The sequence below is a fragment of the Choloepus didactylus genome, chromosome 16 (assembly GCF_015220235.1).
Source record: "Choloepus didactylus isolate mChoDid1 chromosome 16, mChoDid1.pri, whole genome shotgun sequence".
Classification (NCBI taxonomy): Eukaryota; Metazoa; Chordata; class Mammalia; order Pilosa; family Megalonychidae; genus Choloepus; species Choloepus didactylus.
Window position 1 is genome coordinate 41,874,255 of NC_051322.1, and position 27,249 is coordinate 41,901,503.

A 27,249-nucleotide genomic window follows, 5' to 3' on the forward strand; every position below is an offset into this window, starting at 1 on the left:
AGCCTATCCGAGAACACTAACTAATTCATCTTTTGAGATTTTAATTTGTACAGCCAATCCCAGAGAGCCAACTAGCTCATTATTGAGATTTTGAACTGATTAGCCAATGCCCCCCCAAATTTTTATTTTTTGCTGTGAGTTCCCGCCTCTGATACTACCTCATGTCTCTTTACATCAGGCAGATTCTCTCTTCTCTTTGTCTGGGGCTTGTTTAAACTGGTTTTGCCTCCATTTCCCTTATTCCATGCTGTCTCTATGTGAAAACGAAACTTATTCCTTTCTTACAGAGGGGTATCTCAGAGGAGATAGCCAGTGGTTCATATGAGCTGGTCTATAGATTCAGGGAAGGATAACCAATTCAGGAGTGAAGGGAGCAGATAACATTCACCCACCTTCCAGATGTCTAAACCTTGAAATACTTTCCATGAGGACTGAGGCAAAGTTTAAGATTACTAGATTTTCAGCCTTTGTTTTTCCTGTACTGTAATTCTGTCCTGAAAGTGCTAGAACCTTCAGTGAAGACATTCCTTGCAGTCTGATCGGCTGGTCTGATGGAAGCTAAGGAGTCAGCACAGACAAAGGAGGGTTGGATCTGCCTGGCCCCACTTCCTGGAAAGGAGGGAGTGCTGAGTTTCTTGTGAACCTCAAGTGAGAATCCTGGGAGATCTGCATTGACAGAAAATGCAAGACCTGGAATCCCAGGAGATAGCCCAATGCAAGAGAAAATAAATCCAAACTTCCAGGCAAATGAAGGGCCCCTTTTGATAGGGCCCTGAATAATGAGTTTATCTTCTAAGACCCTAGTGGTTATTCTCTGACACAGTCTGCTGCTATCTTGCTTTTTGCATCCTTCTCAGTGTCCTAAGAAGTCCTCAGTTTCCCTAAAGGAAAAAGCGGCAGAAAGTAGCATCCCCTATAGCTGACTGCCTTACTTATTTTCCTCCATAGTTTCATCTCCAGACTTCAGGTTTCTAATGACCATGGAAAGATCTTCCTATGCTTCCTACTCGTGAGAATGCCCATCTGCCTGCACTGCATAGCTTCCAGCTGGATTTGACACAAGTTTGTCACTCAAAGCACATTCTTTTTACTTACTTTCTCCAACCCAAGGCTGAACATCTGCCTTGTACATTGGCACGATTAATATATCCCACTTGAGCAAGTGCAATATGTTCTCTTGGTGTCATTCTCAGAGACAGGATTTGGCTTGCCAATTGTGATAATTGTACCATATTACACCAAGGAAATATGCATTCCATACTGTTATAGGTAATGTGCAATTCTTCACACATGAGGCTCATGCCACTGACCACCATCGACATCGCACTGGCTGGAAGCATGTTGGTAGTTTTCCAAAATAACCACTCTTATCTGTCTTCCTGTGACACAGGGAGTTTCATCATCCTTGACTCTCCTCACATTATCTGTAGAGGTTTATTTTTATAATATTTGATTCCCCTAGTCAGAACTGTATCTTGAGTGTACTGAGGCCCCAGTACCTCGCACACTGTCAGAGATATTATGAGTCCTTAATGGATATTGGCTGAATGGATAAATGAAACTTTCAGAGACTTCTTAAATTTTAAACTCTCTCATACACCTTATTTACAAACATATTTTCTTTCTCAAAGAACTTTAGAATAGTACTTAATTTATCATTAGAGAAATCATATTACTCTGTAAAAAGAATGCAAGTCTGATTCCACAAACTTTGTGGAATTTTGACATTGTCAAAGCCCATTAAAAATGGGAAAGACTACCCCCAAATGAAGGCACAATTGGTATCTAGGAGGTAGTTTTTAAATATGAGTAAATTGATTTTTCTTCACCTCTTTAATGCTTCACAACTTCCATGGCATGAAGTGAGGCCTTTACAGCCCAGAATTGATTGGTTAAGTTTATATGTTCAAAGCTTCTATCCTGGAAGATTCTGCTATGTTAGGCTTTTCCTCCTTATGGAAATCTTAAGGTTCTATATCCTCAGAATTCTGGAATTATGGAAAGTTAAACTGAAATTTGAAATTCAGGCTATAGAAATAAAAACAAACAATCTCACCATCTTTGGGTTGCTAATCTAAGATAAGACCGTTTCCCAAAGCTCCTGTTTTCATCTATTTTAGAAAGGCAACCACTCCTGGGAGAAACACAAGTTACACGATACTGCTCTTTACACATAACTCCCCTCTACCACCACCAGTGTGCCCTCAATCCCAATGCCTGGCCAACCACATCACTAGTAATCAACCATCATCCCAAGAAGTGAACATAATCAAAAGCTAAATCAAATAAATATGTCTTACTCTCTGCTCTGATGTCAGCCAAGTTCCGTTTCTGGTGGGTGGCCAAAGGGAACGGATGCCAAAGGCATATGGCTGTGGGCAGCATTGTGCCAGAAAGATGTCGACACATTGGAAAGGGTTCAGAGAAGAGTAGTGGGGGTGATTAAGGGACTGAGGAATTTACTTATGAGAGAGATTAAGAGAGCTAAGTGTGTATACATTGGCTGAGCAATATATGGGAGGTAGCAGAGATGGAGATAATTTGAAGTGTCGACAAGTCTGTACAAGGAATTAGTGTCATGGGAGCCAGAGGAAATACTGAGGCTTGGGAAAGAGAACAGCAAGAAATAAGGACAACAAGGATAAAAGAAAGAATCTAGTTTTCACTAACATTTCTTAAAAGTACGTCGATTTAAAACAAGAGTATCTTGCAACATCAGCTGCAAAATTAAAGGTAGATTTAAAAGTCTAAAAGGAGAACATGAAAATGAGCCAAGTTGGCCTGGGGGACAAGGTTTATGGGGGTGCCCCTGTTGGAGCACTTCACTAAGAACAAGCCTTTTACCCTCTTCCTAATGTCCAGAGCTCTTCAGTTATGTTCATAAGCACTAGTGGCCCAGGATTCAACCCTTCCCTTGTCCCGTTTCCTATCAACACTTCACCACAACATTTCCCCAATGGGGGTACCTGGCACATAGTGAATGTTCAGTACAGGATAGCTATATCTTTTTTATCAGTTCTATTGAAATACAATTTGCATATCATACAATTCACCCATTTAAAGTGTACAAACTCAATGACATTTATTATAGTCACAGTTGTGTATCTATCACCACAATCAATATTGTAAAATTTCTGTTATCCCAAAAAAGAAAACCCGTAGCAATCATCCTCCATTCTCCACAAAATTGTAAGTCTAAATCCACAAATTAATAGACATTGTCAAAGTCCAATAAAATGGAAAAGACTAAAGTGATGGTCATACAATCAATACTGTGATGGGGATCTGGGAGGTGGTTTACAGACACTGGTAAGTTGTGTTTTGTCTGCTTCAAATGCCTCACAATCTCCCTTGCATGGAGTGAAAATTTATAATCCCATTTCTCCCTCCACCTCAGCTCTAGGCAACCACTAATCTACTCTTTGTTTCCAGGGATCTGCCTCTTCTGGACATTTCAGATAAATGCAATTGTACAATATGTGGTCCTTTTTTACTTTCTTCTTTAACTTAGCATAATGTTTTTAAGGTTTATCTATGCAGTAGCATGGATCGCTACTTCATTATCTTTTTATGACTGACAAATGTTCCATTGTATGAAGAAGCCCCGTTTTGTTTATCCATTTACCAGTTGATGGTAGCAATATATTGGTTATAGGGAATATCACATAATTCTTCTTCCTTGGAAAAAGCCTAACCATTTCATTTAATCACATGATTCATCCTAGGGTGTTAGGAGCTGATTCCATAACCTCTCTCAGGAAGAGATGCATTTGACTGACAACTACCTCTGTCAACAATCAAACAAATGAGTGATGTGGGAATTTTAGGCCCCATGTCAGATTTTTCTGGAGACACAACTGGTCAGTTAGTCCAAAGGCTCCTAATATCTAATGTCTTGGATATAATTTTGTTCCAAATTACTTAGTTTCAGAGGAATGCATATATGGACATGATGTATCTCATTGGCCCTTGCCCTTTAGTCCTTCCCAAAGCAGATGCGCAATATACTCTGGCGGAGTACATTGCTCTTTTCTAATAGCAATGAAGTGAGTCTCTATGTGTTTTCTCAGGTCCAGGTTTCTTTGAAGAAAGTAATGGGATGGGATATAAAGAGCATACATTTTGGATGTTTTAGAAGAGGGCTGGAAACCATATTCCAACCTTTAATAGTTGTGTGACCTTGGAAAAGTTATTTAAAATCTCTGAGATCCAGTTTACTCACGGGGATGAAAAAGCCTTAGAGTACTGTATGAAATCTAAATCAAATGGCATCCAAAATGACCTGGCACATACTAGGGCCTCAATATTAGTTGAGTTTTAACAAGATGTGATCTGACAAGGGCATATGAAGACAGGCAATGGCTTAAGGTGAATCACAACAATATCATGATTTCCTATAACAATAAGGAAATAACAGTTAACAGCTGCCATTTAATAGCCTGGCACTGGTTCCAAGCTCTTTTCATATATTAATCCTTGCAACAATCTTTGGAAATAGATACAACTATTACCCTCATTTATTAACAGAGGGATGGTGCCCAAGGTCACTGAGCTTCTCAGATGCAGGATTTGCATGCAGATAGCTGGTTTGGGGACAGAACTCTTAACCGCACATCCTGCTGCTGAGATCCTGATTCTTCTATGAGGGGCTAAGTCAGGCATATTGTTTACTAGATGGTATATTCAGGTCTTGGATGCAAGAAGAATCTTGTTCATCAATAATCAGTTTCCAGAAGGTTAGCATTTAAGCTCTCCTTGTTAATTTTAAATATATTGTTTTTAAGTTACGACTCTTTTCTCCCTGTGATAACTTCAAATTTTACAACTCTTTCACCAAGTTAAAGCCCAAGAAAAGGGCTTGGTAAAAATTGAGCTGTTCATCTCTTTCAGAGCTGTCTTTTGCATGCCATCTTTCATTGCTATAAACTCACAAAGAGAAGCAGGTGGTGAGGATAAAAATATTTTAGTATTCATATTTCTAGCCAAGAGTCACCTACATTTCATTTGAGGCAAATAGGAAACAAGCAAAAATACCTCCCTTCTATTCTTACCTCATCTATGTCCATCAGCCTAGTCAGTCCCAGATCCTCCATTTCTGGGTTAGTGCCACATATCCTGCTTGCCCACAGATTCTATTACCTTAAGCCCATCCTACACAGTGCTGCCAGAGGAGCCTTTCTATAACATGTTACCCCCCCACACACACAGCATCCTCAATTTCTTCTGCCCAACAGGTCCATTTTCAAACCCCTGATACTTCACCTTGCCCTCCCCATGCTCTCTCCCAACATAGTTCTCTGCCTCAGGCAGACAAATGTCATCAGTGTCCCCTGAATATAGACACCTTCCCTGAATACAGAAACCTTCACAACTGTTCTGATAACGTTAGGTAAGCCCCATATACATAAACACACCACACACACACATACAAACACACACACACACTGTCACACAGTTGTAGAATGGATGGTAGGTATCCTGGTAATTTTGGTTCTATGGCTTGTCTTCCCCTTGGCATTATTAGTTAGTCTTCTCTAACTACACCAGCTTGGAATATTCTCTCTCTGCCTAATCCCCTAACTTAGATTAGTTATACTTGTTGGAATCTGACTGTTCTTAATTATAAAACACCTCTACAACTCATTCTTTAAGGGACTGGATTGAGTTGTATTTCAGAAACTAGGATGGATGTTCAACAAGTATTCAATACCTTCCATTTAATTGGTTAATTGATCAAATCCATATCAATGGTTTGAGATCAAATGTTATCTCATTTATGTAGACTTCATGGGCCTAAAACTGACTCTTGCTTCCCTCAGGAAAGAGTAATTTCTCCTTCTAGAACTCCCATAGTGATGTGAGTTATGTATCATCCTACCACTGTAGATAGTAACCCTGTATTCTATTTATTCTGTATAAGTCTATTTCTCCAAATAGACTATGCCATTCTTGAAGGCACAGGCCCACTTTATATCCCCAGGGCGCCCCCATCTCATACTTAATAGGTTGCAATGAAAATCCTTTGAATTAAACTTAATTAAAAGAGCAAAACTCTGAAAACAGAGGATTAAATGTGTTGAAATAGGACCGGGGTGAAGAGGTTGGCGTTGCCTAGACATACAGGGTGCTTCTTTTCATACATTGCTTTAGATTTGCTCTTTTTCCAGAACCCACTGTGCCAAATAAAGCTTGTGATTAAGATCAAGTCTACCGGGAAATCAGCAGAGAGTTGCAGAGCGTTTGAAAAGGGCCTTGCTGTCCAAAGTCTGCACACTCTGGCAAACAGCTGTTATGGTTCTATTGTTTTATTTTTGCTCTTGTTAAAGGGCAAGATTTGAAAAATCAGTGTGTGCTAGTCAGGATTCTCCAGAGGGACAGAACTAAGATGAAATACATATATAATGTATAATGTATTAGATAGTAGATATAATGCATATACAAAACATATAACATAAATATTGAGATTTCTTATAGGAATTGACTCACATGACTGTAGGGACGTGCAAGTCCGAATTCTACAGGGCAGGCCACCAGCTGGGAACTACAATGATGGTTTTGGATAAATTCCCCAGGAGAAGCTGGCTGGCTGAAGTACAGATGGAAATTCTGCTGAAATCATCAGTTCTTCCTTTAAGGCCTTCAACTGACTGGAGGAGACTTCTCTCATTGCTGAGGGCAATCTCCTTGGTTAATTGTAGATGCAATTAGACATAAATGCAATCAACTTTTCATGATTTAAATCCATGAAATATCTTCACAGTGACAATCAGGCCAGTGCTTGCTTGATGAAACAACTGATCACCAAAACCTAGCCAAGTTGACCCATGAGCTTAACAATCACATAGGGAATTTATAAAAACAATTTCAGTGCAAAGAGAACCCTTCAGGGTACCCATTATCTCTTAAAACAAGGTGAGTTGTTGACTGCACAGAACCCTATGTGTATGGTGGCTGTGTCAGCTTCAGGGGCTTCTTGGTCCAAAATCTTTTTCAGATGTAAGAGACCTACTCCGTCCTCAGGCAAGATTGAATATACTTACTCTATTACCAAGGACCACTGTCAGACACATTTAGAGCCTCTGAAAGAATGTGTCTCCCATTCCACAGAGAACAGAAAGTATTTTCCCATTGGATCAAAGAATATTAGGGCTGGAATGGACTTCAGAGGTCATCCAGTTTAAATTTCTTTTCGTTTTTCCCTCTCCTTCTTTCTCTCTCTCTCATTCTCTCCCTCCCTCCATTTCTTCTTCCCACTCTTTTTTTATAGGGAGAAAACAAAGGGAGAGAAAGAGAATTCTCACAGCAGTTATCACAGAGGAAGGATGGTGATATCAAATTAAGTTCATTTCTGCCACACCTCAGAGACCCGGCTTGTGTTTATTTCTACACAATTTCAAACCAACGTGTTAAAGTGGCCAATGCAGACAATTTAATTAAACAAGTTAGGTGGTCTCACAAAGGCAAAATGCAACCTAATTCTATGTCTAAGCCACTCATGTTTTATATGTTGGTGTTATATAAATAGATGTTCCTGGACTTCTTTATTCCGTTCATAAACCTGGAGGATGAAAGGGAAGTCTGAAGCTTGTCCTTAAAATTCTACATCCATGAGTGTTTGTGAGCATGTGCCAGTATGTGCATGCAAATGGTAAGGCTAAAGGTAATGGACTGGCCAGGAAGGGAGGGGAGAAAGGCATTTGACTAAGAAGGCAATACATTTACTTAATCCCTAGAGATTTCAGATGCCTTGGCAGAGGAGAAAGAAAATAAATGGGAACTCTGGAAGAGGGGAAGGTCACAGAAGCATTTTTGGAAAGTGATGTCCCTGGATTTAGGTTCCACTGGAGCAGAGCAAGAGGCAATCCTGCAAGGGATGCCTGGGATTCACACAGCACAGCAGTCAAATTACCAATTCTACTGCCTGCTTGGGTACCACCCACCTTCTCTGTGACTCTTTTCACAAGTATGTCCACTAAATGGAACCAATAGCATTCCAATGCACTTGAAAGAATTGATGATGTTAGACAGGAAAAAATCCTTTGCAAAATATAAAGGGATAACTAAATACCAGGTGTCTGTTATTTTGACTTCAAGGATAAAGTCTGCATAAATGCAAAAGTATTTCTCCATGTATAGCATTTGGCAAGAACTAGAATAGGTTGGTCTGAAAGCAGACTGTTTACAGACATGGAAAATTCTATAATGGGAGAAAGAGAATAAATAAGGTCCTACACATCTTATTTAAAAGGTGGACCATTAGTAGTGTTCACAAACATATTCCAGCCCACTGCTCACCCTGTGCAATTTGACTTTGGAGTGACCCTCTTTCTAATTAGATACAGACATTGGAAAATATTGATACAGTTTCAAATCAGTGTGTGGGTAGCAGTCTTTTCATCTTTCAGACAAATCAATATTTTATTTTTGAACTTCTCATCCTTGAAATTCTGTGATTTAGTCATAAGCATGGCTTAATAATATTGCCAAAGAAATTCATAAAGGAAGAGCACATCCGGGGATTCCAGTTGTAAAGAGAAAACTGAACACCTCAGGTGTCTGTGTTGCTCCAAGCTCCTTTGTTTTAAACCAATCACATTGCTTCTTCAGCTCGGCCCACTTTATAACTTTAATTAAACAAAATTAAATTTAATTATTAATGGAAACAATTACACGAATTAGCGAAGGTGACCTGATACTTATTTTTTTATTCTTTGTAAGGTGCCACTACTATACCCAGCACGGGAGAGTTTGCTTGAACAGTGCTGAATAACAACAAAGTTCTTGCCCCAAGGAGCTTTCCTTCTATAAACGAGTCAATAAAAGACAGATCATAACTCAAGATGTAGCTGACAGCAGCTGCTATGTCCAAAATAAAAGAATACCAATGGCAAATTCTCAGCAAGAGAAGAGCTGAAGCTGTTCTCTAGAGAGTCAACATAAAGAAGTCCAAGGGGTCAACTCCATCCTTGCCTCTGGTTTTATGAATATTTAGAGTTCTTGCCCCAAGGTAGCTCCTTCTGAATGTGGGTGCTGACATAGTTCTATAAAAAATCCTCCATCTATGCTGCTAATTATATCTCTCTTGGTTACTGGAGAGTCACAAGCTGATTCTTCCTTCAGGTCCTTATTTTGTTTTGTTTTTCACTTGCAAACCTCAGGAATTTCCTTCACTTCTTTGACAAATATGAGCTGGTGATACAATGGTGAGTGAAACAGGTGTGGAGGAGTAGGTGTTGGAGAGTTTTTCATTGTACCCACTGTGAGGGAGTGGGGTGGAGGTGCTGTTTCAGTTGTAAGGCTGAGCTTTCTGAGTGTATAACTCAATGGTAGAACTCATTGAGAGGCAGAGCAAGTGAACGAGAACAAGGTTAGAAGGACTCAGTGGTTAAGTTTTACTCATGTTCCATTTGCAGTACTATAGAGAATCTAAATGGTGGGGTCAACAGAGCAGTTTGGTGTAGCAGGTGAGAACTCCATGGCTAGGTCTGGTCAGAACTTTCCTATTGTCATAACAATAATGATAATAGCTACTATTTCATAAGGTTTTTGATGGGCAGCTCATGTCCGCTGAGCATTTTTATCTGCAGAAATCCCTGAGGTTTGCTGAAGGCACATGCCCTTGAAGAGTATTCACTTTTGCTTCTGCTGGTTGTCATTACCAGCTTGCTACTTTACATAAAGTCTTACTTGAGGTATTTTAGACGACACTGGCACACGGAATTTAGGCCACAAACCACAAAGTCACATGAGGGTCAACAACAGTTTACAATTCTCAAGGGAGATTTTTGCTCCCTTCAACCCAACATCAAAGTGAAACTGAGTGTTTCATTGCTGCTTACTCCTGCAAAATGGGCCTATTCTAGGGTTTGGGGATTATGGTTTTGTACAGAGGGCTCTTGTTTGACTACTCTCATTCTAGCAGCTCCTACGCATTGCCTCCTTTCCCTTGCTCTCCTTACAAGATCAAAACAAAAGCTCAGGATACTAAGGTCCTGCAAAAGTCTATTTGTGAAGAAAATTACTTTGCTGGAGTCTACCTTTCATTTTGATTTTTGGCTTCTGGTTTTGTGCTAATTTCTTGCCAGCTTAGTAATGCATTTAGAATTTCATTTTTAAAGATCTTTACATACATTTTATTCAGCAGTTTAAAATTATTTTAGGTCCAGCAGTTGTTCAAGGTACCAAATCTGTCATGAGTCCAGAAATGGAAGTTTCCAGTATTTTATTTGGTACTGAATATTTTCCAAGCATTTGCTATGTAATTAACATTCATTATCTTATCTAATCCTTAAAACATCCATATGTAATAAGTGTTCTTATCAGAGTTTACAAGAGGCAGAACTGAGCTTTAGAAGAGATAAGTAAATTCTCCAAGTAATAGAACTATTGAGGTCTTATTTGAGATTTGAACTCACAGCTGCTTGGCTCCCAACCTCATGCCTGTATGAGTGTAGATGGTGGGTCATTGCAACAAGGCTCACTGTCATTCTATCTCCTGCACTTTTATTTTTTTCTTCCCAAAATGTCCTGTTTTCTTTACCTCCTCAAACCTTTTACTTCATGAGTCTTTGATGATTCAATAAACCACACCATCATTCAACCAACTGCATGGGCTTAAAACTTTGCAAGTCATTCTTGATTCCTTTTCTTCATCATCAAAATCATCACTCTTATCCAAGCTACCATCACGGATTACATAGACTCCACAAGGGGCCCATTACTTGTATCCCTTCTTCCACTACAGAATATTTGCAGTCAGTAATCACCCAGCAGCCAGACTCATCTTCTTAATGAGTAAATCACATTGCATCACTTCCTTCCCTAAGAAAAGAAATGGCTTTCCATCTTTAAATAATATCTTACCTCCAGGCAATGGCCTTTAAAACTACATGTGGTCTGTTCCCACCTATTTTTCCATCCTCCTCTTGTAAAACTCTCTCCCTCATCACATTCTAGCCCCTCTGTCTCCTCTCTGTTCCTTTGACTTACCAAGCCTGATCATGTTTTAGAATGCCGGTACTTGCCATTCCTTCATGTCACATGCTTTTTGCTAAAAAAAGAAAGAAAGAAAGAAAGAGAAGAAAAGGAAAGAAAAGAAAAAGAAAAAGGAAAAAAAGAAAAGAAAACTGTGCATGTCTGACTCCTTCGTATCTTTCAGGTCCAAGCTCAAATATAACCTCCATTTAAAACAACCCTTCTTCCTGTATCTATTATATTATTGTGCTTAATTTTAATTTTGTCACTTCCAAGTAAAAGTATCCAGTTTATTTATAAATATACTCTATTTCTGTCTTCCTCACTAAAATGCAACTCTGTGAGAGTCCATCTTATTCAAAACTACAGTAATAAGAACCCTAAAAACTGCCACTCAATATATTCCTGATTGAATAAAAGAGCCTATTAAACTGGACCATACATAACAGCACTATTCATGGACACAAGCTACTAATTTGGGGCACTTCCAGGATGTGGCCAAGAAAGGGTTCACCATTACCAGGTTATTATTCTTGGCCCAAAGGTGAGGTTGAATTTAGATAAATAAAGCAGGAAGGAAGAAGGTAAAGGGAAGTGCCACTGGTACTATTGAGTTCGAGAACATTCCTGAACCTAATCAGGGGATTGGAAACCCAGAATAAGGAAGCCACAGCGTCTACAACTGTCTCTTATTAACCATAAGGATGATAAGTGAACACTGGAAAAATGAGCCATGCCAACAACACCACTACAACTGCATCATTATACCGCTGATGCTAAAGACTGAACACTCGAATGCTGCTTCAGATAAACCCCACCTCTCCAGCCTCGCTAACCAGAAGAATCAATTGAGCAGTAGGAAGTTGGCCTTACCTCACTTCTGCTATCCAAATCTTTCTCAAGTGGATCTCAATAGAGAACCTAATTTTCCCCAGAATTTTAGCTTCAAGGAAAGCTGGGGAATATTGTACTCTTCAGCAGGGTGTACCTCAGGTCTGGTCTGAGATATGGGGAAAGAAGGTGCACCTCTAATTACATACCAAACTAACAAAGTAAGTACTGAAAGGCACACCAGAAAGATCAGGGAATGGATGCTGAATACGAGTTAACCACAAAACTGTACCCATCTACGTCATACATAGCCCAGTGGACCCAGTATAAATTTGTAAAGAAATTGAGCTTTGCTGGACCCCAAACGTCTGTCATTCACCACATGTGTAGATACCAATCATTGTACTCTAAAGAAACATTAAGAAGATACATGTGATCTGTACACTTGGTGTTTAAATTGATAGATTTGTGCTTTTCATTGATTAGAAATGACCTTAAAGTTCTCAAAACAAACAAACAAACAAACAACTAAGATATCTGATCATTTTAGGCAGAAGAACCCTACTTTTACGGTATTACTCATTAGTGTCTCCATGGTAGGGAAAGCTGCTTTCTGGAGTGTGGATCTGGGACAAATGTAGTTCTGAGCCTCAAATAACATTTCATGGATGACCCAATTATTTTCTCTTTGAGTGAGACCAGGTGTTCTCACCATACTCACTACATTTTGCCTGAGTCTTTTATGGATATTCCAGGGAAGTCCAAAGATCTTGGGCCATCCCATGAGGAAATTAAACATAAATACAGGAAATAGAGAATACATCATCCAACTTGATCACGTGAGAAAACACAGGGAAATTTCCTCCTGTATAAAAGGAGGAGATTCAGTGAGGTTATCCCTTTTGTCCTTAAATTTCAGAAAAAAACATGTGCCTCAGGAGAAGTCAGGTTATGTTTTGGAGGAGTTTTCTTCAAATCCCTCCGCAACCTGCCCATCCAGTAATCCTTACACTCCTTTACTACCTCTTAATCTTCTCTCTCCATTTTTTTGTCTGTTCTCTCCCACTGCTGAATTATCAACTATGTACAAAAACTGGATGATTAACCCATTAGTAGGTATTGTAGAAACACATCTAGAACAGTGAAAGGTTAGCCATAATGACAAGACCTGAGTGGCTTTTCTGAGAAGGCAGGACTAATAAAATGCCTCTGAGAGACATTTTTTTTTTAACAAAGAGAATTAATTCCCAAATCTTTACAAATGGTAGTGGATACAGGTATTTTCTTTCAAAGTGAATCCTCATTCAATTCTTCCATATAACATATTTCTCTTAAATAAATTTAATGCCATGGTGGACATAGAATAGTAACCCTCAAACTGGTCAGAACATTCTAGAACATCACAAACCAAATATGATGGCTGCATTAGGTTGGAGGGATGGTATCCTTAGGTATTCTAAATAAGGAGTGGAAAATTTACTGTTTTGATTTTGGTAGAACTTTTCTGACAGAAAGGAAAATTCTTAAACAAGGGTATGTTAGGGAATTAGGATACTTAATAAAAAGGGGAAATGTTGATCAGTTATAGTTGTGCTTCTGCTTTGTGGGCACTTAGGGTGGGCCAGCCGGACTTTCCCTGCAGTGATGTCCTATTCCTTTGGAAGTCAATACGCTAGGCCTGGCAACTGGCCCACCTCTTCACTGAGGAAGTTATGGGGCCACATTTGGAAATTACTGGAAAGTTCAAATTTCATCTTGATATGGCTCATTTGGTAAAGTACTCTGAACTATATATGCTATTTAAATGTACATCAATACGCTAATTATCAAAATCAACAGCGTAAGATAACAGCCTAGATTACTGTTTCCATTCTCAGTTAAGGAATATGATAAGCCAACTGTGCCATGCAAGAACAAGCAGACATGGGTTTAAATCTGAATGTTTCACTAAAGAGCTGTGTGAACTCGGTGAGTTGCATATTCTCTTAAGCTTCGGTTTCCTGATCTGCAAAACAAATCTGTCTGCCTCAAAATATGATTTTGAGCATTAAATAATGTGAATGTATGGAGTTTCCTGGATTTTTCCCAACAACTAATAAGGATTCAATGAGTGTTGGCTTTCCTTTCCCTCACAGTGACCACTAACTCAAGGTACAAGAAAACCAGTGTCCACACTATGGGTTCTTTGCAGTGCACTGCACTCCATCTTAATAGCCTAGACTCAAAAAATATGTTTCTGCATGAAGAAAATTACTAGCAAGAGAAATACAGTAGTTCAAGGTTCTCAAAGTAAACCTCATCTCCTGCACAAATAAAGTGGAGCAGAAAATGAAGGTAATTTTCTGATGTTGTGAGCCAAAAATTCTGATTTTTGAAGGACAGTAGGATTTTGCAGTACTTTGATTCATTTATATGGTTATCAAACTCAATATAACTAGTTAATATCTCATATGTGTGCCTACATATATACAGCTTAAGCCAAACACTGTATGCAAACTAGTTGACGGTAGACTGAAATTAGGGAAGTGTTCTAAGTTACTCGTGTTACTGGAAAAATATCAAAAATTTTTTATTATAGATTTAAAGTATTCTCCGATTTTCTCATTTCCAGTCTTTTAAAATTCAAAAGTGGATCATGTTTTATGCTTGCAGAATGTTTTCCCAATAAATGTAGCCTTTCACATTGGTTTCTTATTCTGTTTCTCCACATCTGGTTTGCTGTATTGCCAATTAAATTGCATTCCAATTTGTCTTATAATGGTAATAATGCAACTTTTGCAGATCAAATAAAACCTCCCTAAGTAATTGTTTCCCTTTCTCTTGTGTTGAAAGTACAGCTCATTCTGAACAGTCAATAGTGATTTGGATTTACTATATTTTCCTAACAAAGCCTAAAAATGATTACAATTTAAAAAATAAAAATTTAAATTAAAAAAAAAGGGAAGAAAAAAAATCCCTGACATGAGAAGAATGTTCTACATTAAGGGGTGAAACATATCATTCCAAAGTAATATTTTATTCATTCATTCGTTCACTGAAAAAGTGATGAAATAAATCACTAGACCTTTCAGTTCAGCTATATGGCATACAAGTTTAGACCATATGTAATGGGATTTATTTTTTGTATAGTTGTTTGGTTGTTGTCTCTTTACTTGTTTTTAATGAACATATAGGAACTTCTACATCCAGGTGAATATTTTCCCTTTTAATCAGTCTTTACTTTGGCAGGCTTGGCATGCATCCCAAAATCCCTTTTTGTTTTGGAAATGGTCAAGTCTCCAGAATTACGGGGTGCCAAGCTGAGAGATATCGCATTTTAGAGTGGTAAGGGATGATAGAAACGATGCTAGTAAAGTATGTGATCATGCTGTGGGTAAATACTATGTTTGGCCAGAAATAGATACAGCTGGTTTTCTTGAACAGTAATCCTTCAAAAAAGAGCCCCTAAAATGATCTGAATGACAGTAAACATCCCAGTAGAATAAGTAACTAGTATCTAAGACAACAAGACTGCAGTAATTTGAATGTGAGTGCTGGCACAATTTTTTTAAAAAGGAGAATAAAACTATTTTCTAAGCTTTATTTTCTTATGAGAAGACAACATAACACTTGGGTTCCCCTCAACATGTAGCTTAAAATTGATATGGGGAAAGAAGGTGCACCTCTAAATACATACCATACTAAACAAAGTATGTCTTAAGGACATAGGGTTTGAGGGTTAGAGGTGGTGGCAAACCTTAACATTGTTATGTTCATGCTCTGCTAATTCACTTCATGAGGAAATGGGAAGTTATTTTGTTTAGTTTTATTTTGGTTTATTTTGTTTTTTTTAAGTACTGATAAGTCTCAGACATGAGAATTTCTCCATCCTTAAATAACATTTACTGTCAGTTTTTAATAGTATTTTAAGTGTTATTTATGTTGACAAAGAATTAGGTGCATTCCATTCTAGATAAACTTGAGAGACTGATTTTTGGTGATCAAAGGTTACCACTAATACTTAGTGAATCAGAATCTGCCTTGCATTTTCTAGAATTAGAAGCTGATCATTTGAAATTGTAAATTCTCATGATGTGTATGAAAATAAGGATGGCTAGAGATGATAAAAGTCAAGGCTTGGCTTGTGGCTCTCTGACAGGGAGTCTACTCAGGATCTTTGCCCTTGGTTACAAGCAACCAAAGTGTTACTTAAGTTTCTAGAGATGGAACTAATCTCAATTTTGACCAGATTAACCTCCAAACCATTGCAGATTTTATATGTTTGGGATACTGCAACATCTGTTTGTAGAGAAGAGATAGGTAAAACATCATCTCTTAAAACTAAGCCAACTTAGAGTACATCTTATCCAATGGCTTCATTTTATTGATGAAGAAACCAAAACCCACTTGAAATGGTATCTTCTATGTCAGCCATCAAGTTAGTGTAAGAGGAGACAGTAAACACTTCTAAAACCACAACTTGGAAGGAGGGCTCTTCGAGCAAAGTGGAATCCAGTCAGTAATTAATGAGTAATGGGAATCCTCAGATACCACATGAAATTCCCAAGAGGATACAAGAAAAAAAAAACATACTGCACATGCCTTGTGTTCAATACTATGTTGGTGGGAAGAAGAATCCAGTTGCATGCAATAATAATATATAACTATACAATGTGTGATAATTGCTAATCCAAAAGGAGCATGCGCAGTATGACAGAAGTAAGGGACGGAATCAGGAGGGTAATTTTGGAAGAGTAGACTTGGGTGGGACTTTGAAAGATGTAGGACTAGGAGATTAAAGGAACAGGCCTTTGTAGGTGGGGAGAGTAACAAAGGCAAGCAGGAGGAATGAGACTGGCAAGTTTTATATAAGGAGGAGACTTGGAAGTGCTTCTTGCTGAATACTTTTTTGTTGTTGTTTGTTTGTTTTAATCATGTTCTGCATGATTCTAAGACTAAATCTGGCAGGTTTCAGTATTAGAGGCCCATTGGAAGTGGACAGAAGAAGGAACAAGCACATGATCATATACTTGTCTCAGCAGATGGGATGAGAAAATGGGAGTGATTTGTGAATGGTTGTATTTCATCAAGTAAACAGAACCTCATACTTCTGTCATGGTCTTTGACATATAACAGTGACATCCATTAAGAGATAAAAGATGCAGGGGTGAATGGGGGGTGATTGCTATTCAGTACTGTTTTTTTGGGGGGGCGGGAGGGGTGATGAAACTGTTCAAAATTAGTGATGGTTGTACAACGTTGTGAATATACTGGAAATCACTGTATTAAACACTTTTCAAAGGTAAATTTTGTGTTTCATTAATTATCTTAGTTTTTTAAGGTGGAGGAAAAGAGATAAAGAGTCAGCATATGCCCAAGAATCTACCATTCTCAACTAACTCCATCGGTTCATCACCTGACACAGATTATCTCTGTCCCTCTGGTGCTACAGTACCACAGATGTCAAGTGGCCTTCCCATCACTACATCAACCAGTAGGCTTCTCAGGAGGCAGATTCTATCCTGTTTTCAGTTGAAGGGGATACTGATAGCTTTCTGCAGGCTTGTAGAAGGCCACTCCAACTTCTCTAGTCAAGAGGTATTCCAAATTCCATCCAGCTGGTCCCCATGCCCAGTGTGGGCAACCACCATGTGTATCCTCAAAGCTTGTCCCTGCTTATGGGAACACTGTGATCACCTTCACTACCACACTTGCTGTAGAGTCCTCAGAGGGGCCTGGTGTGATCACCACCCCACCTCCATGGAGGCCTTCTTGGTGCCCCCAATGAAGGGAATTTCTGCTGGCCTTGCCATAGCTACCACAGCCGTTACCCTGAGAGGACGCTGCTCAGGGGTCAGGATCTACCGCCCCATATTTTGCAGGGAGAGAGCTTTCTGTGAGAAATGTGGGGTCTCAAAACACAGAAAGTCATCTCCAGGAAAGGGTCAGTTTCCCCTAATTAGGGCAATGGTAGAGGTCTGGCAGGGACTGGCTCAGGGTGGAGAGAGCAGGTGGAGAGAAATGCTGCCAAGAAGCCTCCCTGAAGCATCTGGCTTCTTCTGAGGAACTACAGACCCTGATGACTCCCAGGATACCTAGGTTGGCCTGTCCCCACCTATGCCCCTCATTGGAAGGTAAAGCCTGCCCTCTGGAGCCAGCACTCTTCAGTGGGGTGTACCTCAGGTCTGGTCTGAGAGTACAACCCTACACCAGAACTCTAGGTCACTGCCTAGCCCAGCGTTCCCTGGAAGCCATGTCAGCCCACTAACTGCCCTGCTGATACCACTCCCTCCGCAGTTAGTATTCCTCTTTTGACCTCACCCTTATTGAATTAAAAGTCCGTTTCCAAGTAGGCACTCAAAAGATTTTAATGAATATTTGTTGACTTGAGATCTCTGGTTATATAATATTCAGTCATTTATTCACTCATTCCTTTATTCATCAAACATTTATATAATGTTTGCTACATATCCCAAGCACGGTGCTTGGTGCTGAGAAGTTAATGTCTGGCTGGGTACATGCTTTTATGCTGGTGTACCCAACTTTCCGTGATGAATATGCTTCTGAAAATTGGTGTGCAAATTGAGTCATGTTTAAATGAAGGAAGGGAGTCTGATGTCTAATTTAGAGGGAACCCTGAGGAAAATCCTTTTGTTGTGTGGAGAATCTTTTTGTAATGGAAATTATCATATTCTAATAAGTCTGCTCTGTAAACCTGGATTCCCATATGCTAGCTTTTCCTAAATAGGAACACCACCTGTATTTTATTCCCAGTTAGTGAGTTAGTAACATTTCAATTGGCTTCAGAGTCTTAAACTAATCATTTCTTTCTCAACATTAGAAAATGTTGAATGGCCAAACACTCATCAAAAATGTCAAAAATGTTTTCATTTTTGAAAAACTACTCTAAATGCTGAAGTGGCTTGATTAGGTTAGAGTGGTTTTTATATCATTTTCTATAACCACTTAACTTAAGGGTAACTTTTAATGACATCCTACCAAGAGCTTATAGAATTTTAAAGCAATCAGGGCTTTTTCCTTCCAATATAGCGAAAAGAAAATTAAACCAATTCATACTACATATAAGGCCTTATACTGTGTTCTATATTTATGTTATTAAGTTATAAATATGCAATATGATTTTTTTAGCCATATGATGTTAGCTGATATTTGTAAATCACTTCATATTTTTTCAGAGTATTTTAATGAGTATCTGTTTTGAACCTTGGCATGTAATTTAGATCTCTGTTCTGGAAACTAAGGTATAAAGTTACCCAAAGTCTTGCAACTAGAACTCTCTTTGATTTTCATTTCATGTTTGGAGCTGCCTCTAAGACCAGAGGTAAGAGAAAGGTCTTCCCTGACTTTGTAATTATCCCATATTTTCAATTCAAGGAGAAACTTGGAGTGGTCATTCCTGAATAATACTAATGCAAATAGTAAGCCCAAATGGCACTTTTCTTCTGAGGAGTGGGATCCTAAAAAAAAATACCCTCAGTATTAGAGTTATGGTATGATAATGCATGAGGTTCTTGTTTCTCCATATCCTCAGCAACATTTTTTTTACTGCCTTTTTGATTATATGCATCCTAGTGGTATCTTTTTGTGGTGTTAATTTGCATTTCCTTCATGACTAATGATGGTAATCATTTTTTCATGTGCTTATTTGCCATTCATATCTCTTCTTTGGTAAAGTGAATAGAGGCTTCTCTGAAATGCTCATCCCTCTATATAATTAATTATTTTTCATTATATATATATATTTATAAATATTTACACACACATACACACACACACACACCACCTCAACTAAGAAGTCTTTAGTTTTAGGGAAGTGATGTAATCTCAGCTTTTTATCTACCTACTGATCCATTAAAAGGAACTGGTGAAAGTCATTAGGAATCCACTAGAATGCAGACACTGAAGTATTCTTTTTTTAATACCTAAAATTATTTCTGACTCCTTCATTTTAAAGTTAAGGAAGAAACTGAGGCCAACCCTAGAAGTTACATCAAAATCTGTAAATTCTTTTCAGAGTATGTGGAATCCATTTCTACTTTGTAGCCATTTTCTGGCTTTTCAGGCAGGCCACAGAGGGCCAAGGCAAATAAATGGCCTGATACCTAAAATTCCAGTCATCACCATTCTGTCCTCATGAATGTCTCATAAACTGACACACATGCCAAAATGAGTACAACCTGAAATATCTATTTCTGAATTACCACCTTGCTAATTTTACCTGTTGGGCAGAACAGAATTATTCCCTCCTTAATTAGATGATAAGATTCATGCTCATCTAAGGAGGCGTCTCAACTCACACAAAGTCAAGACACACGTTTTCCTGGAGCACTTTGTATAAAGAGAGAAACCAACATATCAGCTGTTTGATTATACAGGACTCACCCTGGTCTGGTAGGCCAGTGTTGCTTAATATTAAATAATGTCACAGGCTCTGAGGAAAACCATTCAGGGAGCTCTTGCAGGAGTCAGTGCTATTTCCCATAATCTGGCAAATCTTGAGATTACCAGGTCTTTCTGAACAAACTTTGCTGTAAAAATTGCACAGTCCACTTTAAAATTCTAATTCCCAAAAAAGGTACTGCATTCATCCTAACTGACTCCAAAGCAAACAGTGTTACTGGAAGCACATTCATAATGCAACATGGTTAAATGCCAAGGGCCAAAGAGATAACACCCCACTCGCAAGTGCGGATGGGATGACATTCATGGTTGATTCAGTGCCTCTCAGCAAGCTGAGGAATTGGAGAGACTAAGGCAAGTGACCTTAGCTTTGTGACCTGCTGATGTCAAAATGCATTCTCATCAGCCTGACAAGTGACCAGTTTGAGGGGTTCTTTTGAATCAAAGTAAGAAAGATAAGTCAAATTTACAAGATTTCTGGAAATACTAAATCAAAAGTGAGAGTGAGGGAGTGGACTACAAGAGAAATATCTTTGTCTATGGTAACTACAAATCTCTCTCTTTATAGTGCACAAAGTGCTTTCTCTCCTGTACATAATTTCAGTAGAGTAGAATCCTCTTTGAGGTAGGGACTATTATATGCATTTTCTGTTGGAGAACCTGATGCAAGAGATATGTAAGTGAGAAGCAATTTAGTCTGGTGATTTGAAGGAGAGTATTTGGTGTCAGACCTTTTAGGTGTTAGTCCTATCTCTTCTGCAACCTAGAAGAGTGAACTGTGACAAATCATGCAATGTCTCAGTTTTCTAATCTGCAAAATGTTGATTGTAAATGGTCACTCTGTCATGAGATTGTTGTGAACTCTGTCATGAGGTTGTGAAGACTGAATGAAATACTGCCTGTAATTCACTTACTTCAGTCGAAAGCATGTAGTAAGTGTTCTATGTATTTTAACCTGTTCTTTCTACTGTTGACATCACATAAACTGAAAGTGCAAACTTCAAATAGGATCCACCTTAAAGAACCCACATTTACTTATTCTGTATCTTAATCTCTTCCCCCCAACTCATTCTGTCTCCTATGTTGTGAAATAGTCTTTATTCAATCAAGACAAATAGATGTTTCCCCTGGTATGCCCACAAAATCATGATGGACACTTAGGAAGATTTTAAATGAATGCTATTTATTCCATAAGACTTTACAACTTTGATGGAGATAAACCCACACATAAGACAAATACCTAAACAATTAATGTTGAAGCCTCAGGTGACTAATATTGAGAATAGATGGCTGTTGAGGTTCAGGCAAAGGAGAACAATAGTTTAAAATAGAAAAAAATTTTTGCCACTGTTTTATTGTTGTTCGCACTGATTTTTTTTTTAATTAAATTCAGTTTTATTGAAATACATTCACACACCATACAATCATCCATGGTATACAATCCACTGTCCACAGTATGAAAACATAGTTATGCATTCATCACCACAATCTATCTCTGAACATTTTCCTTACGTCAGAAAGCACCAGAACAAGAATAAAAAATAAGAGTGAAAAAAGAACACCCAAATCATCCCCCCCATCCCACCCCATTTGTCCTTTAGTTTTTATCCCCATTTTTCTACTCATCCATACACTAGATAAAGGAGGTGTGATCCACAAGGTCTTCACAATCACACTGTCACCCCTTGTAATCTACATTATTATATAATTGTCTTCAGGAGTCCAGACTGCTGGGTTGGAGTTTGGTAGTTTCAGGTATTTACTTCTAGCTATTCCAATACATTAAAACCTAAGACGTCGCACTGATTTTTAAGGACACGGACAGACCTAAACTGAGCCTTGAATTTCCAAGTTTGAGTGGGTGAAGAAGAAAGGAAGGGCAGGATGGCTAGCATGAGAAAAGGGACAATTTAGAAAAGAACATGGAAAGAATGGTAAGAGCAGGAGAAGGCAGTGGGGCTGGGGTTGGTGGCTCCATATTGGAAGGGGTGTGAGACTGGCTGGCAAAACAGGGATCAGTTGCCTGGAGGATTTGAAACTGGCAGCCAGGTGCTCTCAACAAGTCTCCCTTGTTGCGTGAGTCTGTGAATGGGCTGGCTCAAGGTGAAGAGACTTCATGGAAGAGGCCTTAATGTGTGCAACTGACATGTAAGACAACGAAACCCATCTCCATATCACACTAAGCACTATACCCTATTCAATCCTTAGCTGAAGACAAACTTTTCTACATGCATGTGTATTTCCTTCCAGGAACAGTTTCAACAGTAATCCTCTAGCTTCCTGCAATTCATTGTTCATGGAGCTGGCCCCAGTTTAAGGAACATCTGGGAAGCTGGCTCCCTAGCCTACAGGTCACTATTGACTACAAGTCTTCCCGCACAACCAGATTAATGGGATTGGGTACAACTATAGCAGGTTGCACTAATTAATCAACTGTATTTTACTTTCTATACTTGTAGATGAGGCTTTTACATTTAGTATGCAGATTTATGTAAATTACAATTCAAATACAAACAGATATGCAAATATGTGTCCCTAGATTTGCTAGGGATAAAAATCTGGTAACCCTACTGTACATTTCTGAAAGGCAGTTGGGGGAAGGGAGAGAGAACCTGAACTACTCTTGCAGCTTGATCTGCCTTTCACTTGTTAATATATGCAATTTGCAAGTGAAAATAAAAACATGTTTTATTTCAGCTGCTCCCTATGTTATAAAATAGAAAGCTGAAAATCTGCAACAATAACAGTAACAAAATCTGTGAGTCTCTTCATTGAGATAAGAATTCCAAAGTTTTATTTATTCCAAAATCATCTGCCTTTAGGCATCACGTCTCAGAAGCAAAGGTTTCTTAGTTTTAATTGATCAGACTGAAGCTATAACTAAACCCAGAAGAAATGCTCTTCAAGCTCAGAAACACAAGATTTTATAATGTAAGCTTTAAGTTGTATATAAACTGCTCAACATTCCACAATAAAAACTCAAAAAATTGGGAGGAAAATTAAATAATGAAAAATTACAATTTGATTAATTCTTGTTGAATTTACTTGAAATCTATTTAAGAAATCATTATTTTCAAGTGAGCTCAAATTAAGCAACAGAAGTTTCTTCTCTGAGCATCAAAATGGAAACTTCCTATGGAAAAACAAAGGCCTGCAGCTTAAATTAGAATATATTTCAGGGGAAGAGATATGTATCTGATGCTTGTGATGTTGTATATTATAGTTACTTGCAAGCAGCTCCAATATTTAGGAAAATAGTGAACGAGTGGGCAGTAAATATTAGAATAGCACTGGGCCAGGTATTAGAAGCAATGAGTTCTCCTAGTTCTACTATATCAGTGCTTTGACATTTGGCTACATAAGGAATTGATGCCTCAATTTTCTCATTGGTAAAATTAAGATAACAGTAATTGCCTGACCTTCTCAAAAGATTGCCATGCCTTTCAAATGAGAAACAGCAAAGTACTAAACAGATGTTAATTACTTTTACAGAAGTTTATCTGTGGTCATTGCCAAGTTTTCCTTTCTGGGGGACCTTTAAGCACTCTAGATTTGCCTATAGATTCAATTTGATCAATTAAAGATTAGAAAATCTGTGTAAGAAACACGATGTCTCAAGATAGATGATTCTGGAGTAAGTAAAACGGGTTATTACATTGGCGAAGAGGCTCACAGTATAATGAATGGTAAAAGGTTACCACTTCTTGGATTTGTGACCATTTTCTCTTGTACACTATGAGACTATTTGGTAGGTGAATTAAAGGGTTCTTCAGGCTTTCAGATTCTGTGAGTTTAGTGCCCAAGGGCTCCTATCTACATGTCTACGTACCTAGGGTCCCTCATTTTGGATTTCAGGCCAGTCCACCCTGGGCAACTATCCATGCCTCTAACAGCTAGCTCTTCTTGGTCACCACCACTTCTCGACACCTAGGTCTTTTTGCTCATTGGTTGATGAACTCATTTGTGTTGAAGAATGCCAATTACTTAAATTCATCTTTTTATTTACTGTTTTCCTTTAATTTACTTATTTTGGTTGGCTCTTCACTCTGTGAATACTCTTGGCCATTACAATATAAAGACGACATGATCTCTCAACTTAAATTTAGACTCTAGCAGGGGGAGAGAAGATACGTTCATGTCACCTAATCTAAAGTTGCCCCCAGTTTACTGAGTAAGCGTAGAAAAGTATTCTGAAATCAGAAAGGAAATGTCTCCAATGGTAAGCTAAATAGCATTTGATTTGGTCAGCAACAGCAAACACTAAAGCAACTCACAGGAGGTGAGGGCTTTAAGAAAATTAATCTTGCAACACTGGCCTGGGAACAGAAGTAGTCAAGCATGTGTGTGTGGCATGTGAGGCAACTCTGCTACTGTGGGTGAGAAGCAATGAAAGGGTGACAGTGAAAATAACATGCATAGGACGTGTCACTAACAAGGAGGCTGGCAAGTACTTTATTATGGTAGACAAAGGAAAAAGTGGGAGTCCAACATGAATTCAAAGTTTTCAGCCCTTGTTACCAGAAGAATGGAGCTATCATTTACAAAGAAAAGTACAGAGGACTCCTTGGTGGGGAGGTACTGGAGCTGAGAAAATGAATACAGTTTAGAAATCTGCTTGCTGCAGAGGTGATTTGGTAGACATGTTTGTAGAGAAAATGAAATGCCAAACTGCATCCTGGAAGAAAGAGAATGGCTATATCAGCATAGAGTAGTTGGCTGAAATTCTGGATTTGGGTGAGATAAGGAGAAGAGGAGAGTGTCGGAAATAAAGTGGTACCTGTAAGGGAATAAACGCTCTCTCAGTTCTGGAGGAGAAAAGAATTTATTTACGATCTTGCAAGATGGGGCGTCCAGCCAAACACGCGGAAGGCTGGCGCGCCAGAGGAAGAGAATGGCGGTCTTTAAATCTCCTACTCCTAATTCGCAAGTCCCTCCCCTGTTTCCCCATTGACTGGGTACTACAGAGGTTACAGCCTATCCGAGAACACTAACTAATTCATCTTTTGAGATTTTAATTTGTACAGCCAATCCCAGAGAGCCAACTAGCTCATTATTGAGATTTTGAACTGATTAGCCAATCCCCCCCCCAAATTTTTATTTTTTTGCTGTGAGTTCCTGTCTCTGATACTACCTCATGTCTCTTTACATCAGGCAGATTCTCTCTTCTCTTTGCCTGGGGCTTGTTTAAACTGGTTTTGCCTCCATTTCCCTTATTCCATGCTGTCTCTATGTGAAAACGAAACTGTTCCTTTCTTACAGAGAGGAAGGGAGAAAAGACGTGGGCCGCTAGTCCTTTTCAGAATAACTACACACAGTGGTCTAAGAGAAGAGGCAGACCCTTGGCAACTTGGAAGTAGGAAAGATTTAGTAAACTAAGGAGTTCAGGAAACAAAGAGAAGAGAGTTTCTAGAAGGATGAGATGAGGAGCAGTGGGAGAGTTTTCATTAGTATTTAATGCAACGGAGAAGCTAAGAATGATCAGTGTAGAGATGCATGGCTAGATAAAATGCTAGATAACAACGAAAAGTAATATCCTGGAAACTATGTTGCATCATGGAAACTCTTTGCTTTTAATGTCTGAGTGCAAGAAAAATAGTTGATACAATTATTTTTAAAAATGCGGATGAGGGATGATAGGAGGTATGTGAAGATATTTAACAGTAATTGTGTATTTTTCAGTAGGATATAACTGATTTCAGACCTGACATTTGCATTTACATTCTGGATCACTTGGCTCTGCAACTGAATAACTTCAGTGCTAAATATTGGTACTTTGATTTATGTTTATGAGGAGAGAATAGAAACTAAATGAGAGATTCATTTTGAGAGAAGTTCAAATGAAATCCTGGAATGTCTCTGTGGGAAGAAGATTTCAGTGGGTCAAACCTCAAATTGTCATTCTGTTTTGTACAAAGATGACTTAGTTTCAGCAACATATCATGTATCATGTTAAATTAATGTTGTTGATTTGCATTGTATTTGCTTTGTGTTTATATAACTATTTGTTTCAATTTTATAATTGTATAAGAACTAAAAGTATAAGAGGTTTGTACCTGGCTTTGTGGTTGTAAGCAACCACTATAAATATATATATTATATATATAAATCAATATATTTATATAAATTTATATATAAATTTATGTATATATCAAATACCATAGAATAAATATGTGTGTGTATATATATAGTATATATATATTTTTTTCCTTTAATAGGAGACCCTATGTTGCTTTGGTTTGACAAACACTGCTGTGATCCTGGGCTGATCCTGGGTACTCTCCCAAGACCCCCTCCTCTCTGCAGTTAAGACAGGAGATACATCACCCTATCCACACTGGAGAACTTTTATCCCCAAAGATGGAAGATTCAGGAGATTCACCACTTCAATCCAGAGAAAGGGAAGTATTTACAGATGAAAAGAGCAAAATGAAGTGACAAGTATTACCTATCAAGGAACTAATTTGGGCAGCTCAGCCTTGAAGGTGTAGCAGCCTCAGGCAAGAAAAAAAGCAGAGAGGAGATGCACAAAGAACCCCAGACATGGGGGTGGGGCAATGTGTATAGAGGAACCAGTGCAAGGTACTTCTAGCAAGAACTAAGATCCTGGAAATCCAATGTGAGAGCACTGTCATAAGGCATGAAGTCTAGACCTGCACAATCTAATGTCATAGCCATGAGTCGTGTGTGGCTGTTGAGCCTGTGAAATGTGACTGTTCCCAATTGCATATATACTCCAAGTTTCAAAGAACTTTTTAAGAAAAAATATCTTATTAAAGAAAATTTGAAGTTCCATGTGTTGTTCTCATGATATTTCCACTGGACACTGCTCCTGTAATGTGTACAGCCTGGCAGCTGGGCCTGCCTGTCACCAAAAACAACTCTTCATCTGCAGCCAGATGCTGCTCCTGCTTACTTTGTATTCAGAGGCCAAGGAAGGACAGTCTTCTAGATGGAGATATGGGTGTGTGAGTGGTTTACAGTGTCCTGGCCGCAATCTCTCAGAAGATGCTTCCAACAAATAGAGCAGGATTAGGTTAGGTTTGT